Source organism: Elgaria multicarinata, chromosome 10 (assembly GCF_023053635.1).
Source record: "Elgaria multicarinata webbii isolate HBS135686 ecotype San Diego chromosome 10, rElgMul1.1.pri, whole genome shotgun sequence".
NCBI classification, from domain to species: Eukaryota; Metazoa; Chordata; class Lepidosauria; order Squamata; family Anguidae; genus Elgaria; species Elgaria multicarinata.
The window spans coordinates 37482113-37493059 of NC_086180.1; the positions used below are offsets into that span (position 1 = coordinate 37482113).

General features: G+C 47.5%; 1 protein-coding gene across 2 annotated transcripts in view; it reads right to left on the minus strand.

Moving 5' to 3' along the window:
• The window catches only part of ANKRD50 (ankyrin repeat domain containing 50), a 62383-nt gene extending 60937 nt beyond the window's left edge, over window positions 1-1446 (minus strand). Inside the window, exon 1 of one of the 2 annotated variants that reach the window (XM_063136390.1) lies at window positions 1378-1446. The gene's annotated coding sequence lies outside the window, so the exon portion shown is untranslated. Of the gene's footprint in view, window positions 1-697; window positions 924-1377 lie in introns of those variants that run through there. The other variant, XM_063136388.1, reaches the window with a different exon arrangement.
• Between the last annotated feature and the right edge of the window lie 9501 nt (window positions 1447-10947).

Here is a 10947-nt window from a genome sequence, read left to right on the forward strand (position 1 = left end):
TCTGCTCGCCTCCCCTCGGCTGGATCCGTGCAGCGACGCTCTCGCTTTTCATTCGTCCGAGGCTTTGTCTCGCAGCCCCACTCGGCCAGGCTTCGCGTTTCAGCTGATTATATATTTATTTATTTTAAAAAAAACACCACCCGGCAGGACGCGACAAGCTCCCCCCGCCCCGCTCCGACGGTTTCCCTGCGCCGAAGAGCAAAACCCTCGCGCCTTACAAAGGAGGCGAAAAAGCGGACTCACCCTCGAGAGCTTGGCCCGTCTGCTTCCCCAATCCAGCACTTCGAACAGGCACACGCCCTGGTCCCCATCCCCCTGCCTGCCTGCCTCCTCCCCCAGCGCCAGCACAACACAGATCGTACAGAGGGGGTGACACGCACACAGCGGCCGGCAGCAGAAAGAGCCCAGGCGGTACGGAAAGCAGCCGCGGCCCCGCTAAGCTTCATCCACCGCCCAATCCCGGTCGGTGCACTTGGTTCTCATTCACCGGGGTTGAGAGAAAAGTCCCGTCGCTTCGCCGTTTCGCTTCTCTGAACGCCCCCCCCCCCCGCCCCGCTTTGCCAACTCCAATCGCACGCCTCCTTCTCCCCCCTACTCAGTGGGATTCAGATTTCAAATGCACACGTTACACACAACACTCGGTGTAACCCCCGCCTGGAGTCCCGGCATTGCTCGCTGACCCCCCTTTTATTTTTACCTTTGCCACTGTGCATCGCGTGGATCCAAACGAAAGACCCCACGCGCGTCTAGCCAAACGAAACACCAGGCGAGAGCGTCCACTCGCCAGGTCGCCCCAGCCGGCTTTGCACAAGACAGGCGAAGCGGAGGGGAGGCGTCACGGCAGCCGCCCTTGCACCCAAGGCAGACGCCGGACAGAGATTTGAGCCCGAGAGATACGAAACAAAACAAAACCACGCGTCAGACAAAAGCTTTCCACGGGGCGCACGGGACGGGCCAGCGGGGCGAAGCGAGGTTGCCGTCGGTGGCTCGTGCGTACGCGGGGATACCCCCATCCGGAGACACTCCGCTGCAGCCGAAGCGCCTCGCACCCGGCAGGCGTGCAGACGTGGGGAAACCAGGCACGGCAGGGGGAGGTTCCCAGAGCAGGCAAGTAAGGCACCAAGCATTGCCCTACCCGGGGCAGCCCAGTCCTCCAGCGCCGCTTCAACCGTATCCCTTCCCGACACTGCCCCGGCAGTTGCAGAACTGAGGGCGCAGCCGGGTCGAGCCCAGAGCCAGATTCCGGCTGAGACCACCACAAGGGCGGAGCTGGCTGGCTGGCTGCATGCGGCCCCTTCCCCAGCGCTCCCTCCACCCACTCCAAACCAACTGGAGAGCGAAGAAGCCTCCCTTCCCCGGCTGCTACTGCTCAGTTACCTCCCCTGCTTCCTCTTCTTTGAACAAGGCAGCGGCGGTAGCTGTCGCTGTGCTGCTGCTGCTGCTGCCGCCGCCTCTTCCTCCTGCTGAAGCCGCTCCCCCAAGGCGGGCGACGGCAGAGACAGGCGTGTCCACCGCGCTTCCCTGCGCCTTGTTCCTATCAATTCCCCGCAGGGCCGGCCTTCCGGCGTCTCTCCCCACCTCCGGCGCTCGCCCGTCGCAGCCCCAACACTTCCTCGCTCCCCCGCCTCTCTTAACCTGTCTGATTAGGCTGCCTTTCTTCGGCTGCTCCTCGACGCCTGGCTCCCTAAACCACGCCTCCCCCTCGCTAGCCACGCCCTTCCCTGCCCGGGTAGGAGAGGGTTTGTGTTTGTTGTGGGCGGGGAAGGGGCGTGGCCAGGCAGCGGGGATGCTGCTTTACACCACCTGGAAGTGTATATGTGGGTGGGTGCGGGGAATCGCTGCCCAGGAGGCGAAGGAGCCAGTATAGGAGATGAGTTTAGGGAGTTCTTCCATTGCTGTGGGATGCATCCTCGCGTCTCCAACCCCCCCCCCCACGTGCAGTCGCTTTGTCTTACATCGCGAGCCTAAACACGTTTACTCGGGAGTAAGGCGCACAGTTTTCAATGACACATCCAAACATTGTATAGACTCTATACTATAGAGGTTTGCAGGCCACAGGCCACTCTGATGCGTCCCCCCTTTGCTAGTTTTCCTTAACTTTGCAACTGCTATCCAAAAGATTTTTTTTTAAAAAATAAATAAAAAATAAAACAACGACAAACAACTACGGACACCCTAAGCAAAATACCAATATTCCTGCTGCTTTGTAATATCGATCTCGGTAGAGAGCTTATTTTCCTGCGAGGTTAGAGATCTACTACATTCATCGTGTAATTTTAATATCAATAGTGCAAACCTCCCCGCGTTTACTTAGACGCAAGTCCCGCTGTATTCAATGGAAAGTTTGTATAGGATTGCAACTTTAAGCCATTTTTTAAAAAGAGACGCACTCTAATATATACTGAGAATTGGGAATTTACCACCCACTTCCATGTACACAAACACACACTTCCTGTTTTGAAGGGACGTCCTTAAAGAGGAAATCTATCCCAATAATAACTAAGGGTGCGATCCTATGCATGTTTAGACAGAGAAAGGACTTACAACTCCCTTGCACGCCCCAGCCAGCTATGCTGTCCAGGATTGCGAGAGAAGTTCCATTTCCTTTGCAAAAGGCAACTCCACAATCCTATGGCAATTTACCTGGGAGTAAACCCTACTGAACTCAATGAGTCTTATTTCTGAGTAGACATGTATAGGTTTGCACTGTTGCTGTATCCAAATCTTCCCCGTGTACCCCTTTGTCTCTAGTTCAGGAAAGGATGGGGATGATGGTCATGGTAGTTGCTTCATGCCCCCGTGGCGGTAGACCAAGTACCCTTATGCTAAAACTGGGTCAGCTGGAGGCAGAATCAGTACCCTATTGAATCACACTGTCCTTTGTCCTCAGCCCTCACGACTCACCCGACTCTCTGTTCCCTGCTCTATGGCTTGGGATCCTTCCTGCTCCGACCCTGGGAAGGAACGAGAGCCGAACGCGACGCAGGGCGAAGTGCCCTGAGTCACTCACTCTTTTGCCGGTATAGAGAGAAATTCTGCATCCCTGTCAATATACCAAGAATGCTCCAGTTTCTGCGCATGCTCAAAAAACAAACAAATCCGAGCATGCTCAGTTTCTACTGCCTCTACTCTATTCTGATACCTCGTTTGAACGGGTCTGCGGCCGTATAATAAACTAAACTATTCTGAGAAATGGCACAACATTGAAAGGCAGGAGGAAAACGTGTGCACCGGAAGAAGAACTTTTTGAAAATGGGTTTTCATCTCTCAAAACGCCTGCTGAAAATGGAGGAAAGGGGCAGAATGAGAATTTTTACTAAGTTAACAGTGCGATTTCATACTTGTCTACACAGAAGTTAATCCCAATACATTCAATGGGGCTTACTCCCAGGTGTAAGACTGCTGCCTAAAATATCTTATTTCAACTGTGAGGCATGTAGAGGTGAAGATGTCTGTCGCATCAATTCCATACTGACTTCAAAAGTAATAAAGTTAGATAATATCAAACAGAGCAAACATTTGGACTTTCCCTAGGACTCCATGCACACCCCTATTTGTAACCCTGCTCTGTTTTCCCTCTGCTTCTCCCCCCCCCTTTTTTTTTTTACAACAAAAAAAATCTGATAAAGAGGAAAATAGCTTCGCAATGCCTTTTGATTGGTAATGCTAGGGGACACCCTCTGTTTTACCTGCAGCATCTATCCTGAAAACTTGGGAACTTGTGTGGGTCAGTGGTACTGGAACTGGTTTGTGTAGTTCAAGCTGCAATGTTTGGCAAATGTTCTCAGTGAAAACTTTAAATATGTAACTAGTATGTGGGTTTTATCTTGTCCTCTTTGTTTGAAGAGGTCATCTAGTCCCAGTGGCGGCTAGTGGCTCCAGTGTCAGTGGGGCAATGAATCTGCTGCAGGTTCCAGACAGAACTCTAAAAGAGCTCTCCAAGGTGTCGAATAGCGCCATCCAGCCTACACAGAACTAGCTTGTTAATCAGAATATCATGGGGCACTTCGTCATATGCCTTACTGAAGTCAAGGTATATTATGTCCACAGTATTTCCACGATCTGCTAAGGAAGTTACCTAATCAAAAAACGAAATAAGATTAGTCTGGCAGGACTTGTTCTTGACAAATCCATGCTTGCTTCCACTGATCATTGCATTAGTGTCAAGGTGCCAACACGTTGAGCGCTCTCTAATCTGCTCTAGAATCTTTCCAGATACTGATGTCAGACTGATCTTCATTTTTGAAGAGAGGGACATTTGCTCTCTTCCAGTTCTAAGGCATTTCATCCGTTCTCCAGATAATATAGCTAGAGTCCATCCTCCAGCTCCTTCAACACCTTACAATGCAATTCATCTACACCTAGAACTTGAAGTTATTTAAGGTGCTTAGATATTCCTTGGCCATCTCTCTTGTCAATTTCATGCTCCACTCCTACCCCTTCAGCCTGTTTGTCACATACGCCAGATGGGAAACATCCTCTTTTGGGAGAAGACTGAGCTAAAATAGGAATTGAGCACTTCTGTCTTTTCTTTGTCATCTAGCAGTATTTTGCCATCTTCGCTGAGGAGCTAGTCTACCATTACTGTTATCTTTATTTTACTTTGAACATGTCTGAAGAAGCCCTTTTTATTAGTCTTAGCATCCCTTGCCAAACTTACCTCATTCTGAGCGTTAACCTTCCTGACGCCATCTCTGCAGTTCCGGGATGTCTGCCTATACATTTTGTTTGTACCCGGTCCCTCCTTCCACCTCCTGTATGTGGACTTTTTTATTTTCAGATCATCACTATGCTTTTTGTGTAGCCATATTGTTTAACTCTTTCATTACGTACTGTCCCTAGGTGCGTGTGACATAAGACACGGCCAGCTATTGAATTTTCAAAATGACCAGCAGACACCACCTTGCTTAAATATGCCATGATGGGCATATGAACCATAAGACTTCTTTAGCCTTTCATTGTTTTTCCTCATTGGGATTGTTTCTGATTGAGCCTTTTGTATCTCCTTTTTTAGGAACCCCCCTTGAATTCCTCTTCCTGTTGGGTTTTCCTGCCCTAGAACCCTACTTATCATTGCTCAGAGTTTATTAAAATAATCTTTCCTGAAGTCCAAGGTACACTTTTGACTACACTCAGCTTTAGTTTTCCTTAAAATCAAAACCTTGAGTATTACATGTTCACTTCTCCCCAAAATTCCTGCTATTTTTACCTCATCGGCTAATTCTTCCCTGTTGGCCAGCATCAAGTCAAAGATTGCTGATCCTTCCTCCGCCCTCTGAAGGAGAAAGTTATCAGCCAGGCAAGTCAGAAATTTCCTAAGAGACCATGCTTGGCAGAGTGTTATCTCCCAACAGCTATCAGGGTAATTAAAGTCCCCCATTACTACTACTTCATGCTTCCTTGAAATATATGCACTTTGCTTTTGGAAAGCATCACCCACATCTTCTCCTTGGTTGGGTAGTTAATAGTAGACCATGGTATTGTTTTTATTCCTTCCTCCATTTATCCACATGGCTAGTGAAACTCAGTCGGAAAGCAGTAGGTTTCTTATGGGCTGGGGTAATCAAATTGTCTTTCAAAGAGAGCAAGGTACTAAACATTTTCAAGTCTGGGTTATTCTGCCTTCACAGTGATTACTTTGTCAGTTGCCATCCTGTTTCCAAACCTGGCAGGCATTCCCGGATAACAGAACTTGGCATAACATCTCAGCTGGAGTTCAGGGGGGTTCTGGTAGAGAAAATCTATTTTTTAAACTATTTTTACTGCTTGTTCTTAATGAACACATATATTACAATTTTTATGCCAAATTGTCAAGAACTTACAAGATGTTTCACTGCAATCCTGAATACATTTTTTGGTTGATTAACTCCATGCTTTCAGAAGAACTTATTTCAGCAGAATGTATTTTAGAAATACAAGATAACTTCCAAGTGCAAGGAAGGTGAGTGTAGCCATAAAAGTATAAGATGATGAGCAGCATAAAACAATGTTTACAATTATTATTTGTAGAGATTACCATAGTCAATCACAGAGGCTTGTGATCAGGCTATATCGGGTGAGGGTGGGGATGTAAGGAATGCTGCCATGGAGTTCCACAGTGGAAATGAAACTTGAAAAGCAAGAAAGGAAGCTAGTTTAGTTAGCAAGTGTATTGCAAAGAACATCTGTTAACTGTGTTACATTCTCCCATTACATCTCTCTAGACTTCAAGTATTATTGCACAAGTGTAAGCAGCAACAAAATCTTGCAGTGTGGCATGCTCCTGTTCGGGGACCCATTCCAGCTAGCCATGCATGCTGTCCTCATTAGGCTATTTGGGGGCAAATATCAGACCTACTTATTTGAGAGTAAACCACTGAACTTGCACATAAGGAAGTTCAGGCTGAAAATGTATTTAGAAAGAACAAAAGATCAGGCTGAAAATGTGTTTAGGAAGAATGAAAGTTGTGCTCACTTTGTTTGCCCAGTGCCCACACAGAAGTTTAAATGTTCACGGCCATGAGATAACTAATTAAGGGAAAACAGGCCTTTTTCACAATTGATAGTTAATTTCTTTTTGCCTTACCTGCACTTGAAATATGAAAGTAAAATATGCTAGATAGAACATATGTTTAATTTGAAAACATTCATCTTCCAGTTTCTATCCCATTTTAATATTCCCAAGCAATGTATCCCAGACTAAGGCCCATTCATATTTACTAGGGAGTAATGAGATTGAAGTGAGAGGGCCTTACTTCTGAGTAACTTTGCTTAAAACCATTAAAAGCTGTTCTGAGTAGGGGTGTGCACGGACCCCCCGCTCCGCTTCACTTGCAGATCCGCCATTTTTCGGAGCGGGTCGCTCCGCCCCGCCCCCGCTCCGCCCACTTCCGCTCCGCTCCGCCCGGAGCTCCGGATCGGATCCGGAGCTCCGTTTTTGCCCCCCCATAGGCTTGCATTGAAAGCTAAAAAAGTAAACAACTTTTTTTCCGTTGAAGTTAGAAACCTCACGTTTGGCACCATGACACCTCATGGGCGTATACACACACACGCCAAGTTTCAAGGCAATCCCATCATCCCCTGATTTTTGGCGAATTTTTGAAAATCGGGCACCCCATTCACACCCCTTGGGATAGCTCCGTCAATTTGCATGTTACAAACCTCAAACTCGGCACCAGGGCAGCTTATCCATGTGTCCACATGCACGCCAAGTTGCAAGCAAATCCCATCATCCCCTGATTTTTGGCGCGGCTCTACCCTCTAACGCACCTCCCATAACCCTAATTCACACCCCTTTAGATAGCTCCGTCAATTTGCACGTTAGAAACCTCAAACTCAGCACCATGATAGCTTATCCACGTGTCCACATGCACGCCAAGTTTCAAGGCAATCCCATCATCCCCTGATTTTTGGGGAATTTATGAAAATCGGGCACCCCATTCACACCCCTTGGGATAGCTCCGTCAATTTGCATGTTAGAAACCTCAAACTCGGCACCAGGAGAGCTTATCCATGTGTCCACATGCACGCCAAGTTGCAAGCAAATCCCATCATCCCCTGATTTTTGGCATGGCTTAACTCACCCCAAATTGTCCCATTCTACAACTACGTCAATTTGCACGTTAGAAACCTCAAACTCAGCACCATGATAGCTTATCCACGTGTCCACATGCACGCCAAGTTTCAAGGCAATCCCATCATCCCCTGATTTTTGGGGAATTTATGAAAATCGGGCACCCCATTCACACCCCTTGGGATAGCTCCGTCAATTTGCATGTTAGAAACCTCAAACTCGGCACCAGGAGAGCTTATCCATGTGTCCACATGCACGCCAAGTTGCAAGCAAATCCCATCATCCCCTGATTTTTGGCGCGGCTTAAACTTTTTAACTCACCCCAAATCAAGTCCCATTCTACAACTACGTCAATTTGCACGTTAGAAACCTATCCTTTGGTCCCATGACAGCTTACCCATGTGTCCCCATGGACACCAAGTTTCAAGGCAATCCCATCATCCCCTGATGTTAGGGGAACTTTTGAAATTTGAACACTCCAGTATGTCAGGGATTTAAAGTTGCAATTGCAGACAGCTCAATGGGGCCAGTTCCAAGGCAATCCCAACATGCCACGAGATAACCCTAAATCTTCTGGCACATTTGAAAAAGGGATTATTGAATTTGATAAAGTCTAAGTGAGCGCAGGAAGGACTTCTCCCCTTAGTCAAAGCAAGACACATACACCATCGCTGCAAGGCGGGAAGGGGAGAATTATTATTATTATTATTATTTATTTATATAGCACCATCAATGGAAAGCAGGCAGGCAGCATGCATTGTAGTGCCGCAAGGATGGCTTGAGCACTAACGCATAGCAAACCAACCCATAAGTGGGCGCAAAGTGAGGCAAAGATGGCTGGTTGTTTCTTTCTAAGCCAGCAGTTACGCCTTGAGGGGCACAGAGGAGGACGATTGGGAGCAAACCAGGCACCAGGCGGGCAGAGAGGCAGGCAGAGTAGGCGAGGAGTCAGTCCTGGCAGATGCCCCACCACAGCAGCACCCCGGGGGAGGCGGGCAGGCAGGCAGGCAGGCTGCGGGCATTTCTGGGGGCACAAGGAAGTGATGGCTGGTTTCTAAGCCAGCATTGCAGTTAGTCACGCATTGCAAACGCAAACCATCCCAGCGAGTCGGTCACCGAGGAGGACAGGCTAGCAGAGGGGCAGGCAGAGTGACATGTCATAGATCTAGTATTGGGGAGGAGTCAGTCCCGGCAGATGCCCCAACACAGTAGCACCCTGGGTGGGCATTGGAAAACGCCATCTTGTGGGTCAATACTTCCCCCACCCCATGTCCTGCAGGGTTGCCTGCCTAACCCTTGTGGGGATGGGAGATGGAGAGCTTAGAGTGGCAGTGCCAGCAGCAGCCTTCGGCTTTCCCCTGGAACCAGTCGCCTTGCCCGCCTCTTTCCCCAGCAAGATCGCCTGGTGCTGCCTATGAAGATGCATCTTCATGCTGCTGGTTCCATAATGCCCTGTCGATGAACCCCTGCTTAGGCTGAGTTTGCAGTGGCGACAGACAGCAAAGCGGGGATCCGCTCCCAACTCAAAGTGGTCCCACACGATGCTTGTCTTTCGTTTCTGTGGTGACACCACCAATTGCCCGCCTGAGCTCTCTGGTGTTGCCACAGAAACAGGGGTGTGGGATGAGACTGGGGAGAGAGCCTCGGCCTGCTGCTGCTCCTCCTCAGCCCCCACATCCTGGAGGCCCACCGCCTCCTCCTCCTCCCCCCCCTCCACTGTGCTGAGGACCTCGTCTAGGTCCATCAGCGGGCTCGTGGGCTGAAAGGAGAATGAAGGAGTTGGGGATACTCCTCCTCCTCTAATGGCACTGCTGCCACGTGCCTCTTGCAAACGGGCACTTTTCCCATTCCCACCCTCAAAAAGAGAACGCCGGGCACAAGTTGCAGAAGAGAGTGGCTCTGCCTGCTGCTTGTCCTGCTTCTGTTTTGGAGCAGTCAGCCAAGGAGTTGCCCGTTTGAGTTTCACAGGAGGAGAGGAAGCCCTGCTGGCAGACTGAGCCTTGCTGCTTTCAGCACGCCTGCTTTCTCTTTTCATGATGACTAACAAAATATTAATACTACTAATACTATGTATAAGGTACTACTAAGAATATGTATAAGAAGAATATAATATGTTTAAATGTAGGGAAATGGGACAAGAACAATAAAATATACTACTACTAATATGTATGAGAATATACTACTAAGAATATCTACAAGAATATAATAATATGTTTTAGAATATTACTAATAAATGTAGGGAAATGGGACAAGAAATGGGACAACCACTACTATAAGAAGAACAAAATATGAATACTACTACTAATATGTATGAGAATGTATACTAATAGACTACTAAGACTATGTCAAAGAATATAATAATAATATGTTTAAGAATAGGGAAATGGTGTGCGTATGCTTTCCCCAAAATGCTCAATCTGTGGCTGCCTGTTGAACTTGACAAAAGCAGCCCACTCCGTCGAAGTTACACAGAGAAGAAAAAGAGAATCCAATTTTTTTGGTATATTTGGTATATAGAAGATAGAAGGAAACACAATCAGGATTTAAGAGAGGGGAGGGGGAAAAAGAACCAACCACTACTATAAGAAGAACAAAATATGAATACTAATATAATATGTATGAGAATATATACTAATGGACTATGTGAAAGAATATAATAAAATATGTTTAAGAATATAAATGTAGGGAAATGGGACAAAAAGTGTGTGTATGCTTTCAAAAGAAAGCTTTCACAAAAGCAGAACAGTCAGGCTTTAATACAGGGAAGGGGGGGGCAACCAACCCAACCACACACTCCAAAATTCAAAAATAAAGTTTATATTAAATCAAAGTAAGGGGAAAACACAGGGCAAACTAAGCTACAAGTCAGAAAGAAGCAAACAAACACACACACGCGCCAAACTAAACCTATATTAAATTAATCTATCTCCAAAGCAGGAGCACTAGCTAAGTAAGTGTTCCCTCCACGAACGCCAACCCACAAAGAGACACAAAACAGAAAGTTCTCAGGGTGGGTCTGCCTTAGTCCCCCCTCCAACGCTGGGATTGGAGGAGGATGCTTTCTGAGGAGATGAATTCTCATCAGGATTGGGAGTTGAATGTGCCTGTCATCGCTTCCAAAAAAATAATAATAATAAAAAAAAAAAACCCAAACCCCGATTTTTAAAAAAATATTGCACGTGAACCACAGCACGCAGAAAGTTGAGAGTGGTCTCAAAATGACCCCCATCCACGACTCTCTGTGCACAAGAATTTTCAGAACGATAGCTTAAACCCCCCCCCAGTTATCCCCGATTCTTTCCCTCAATGCAATCCTATGGGCGAAAAGCCGAAACGCCGTTTGAGCCCTGCGGTTGACCCGATTTTTAAAAAAATATTGCACGTGAACCACAGCA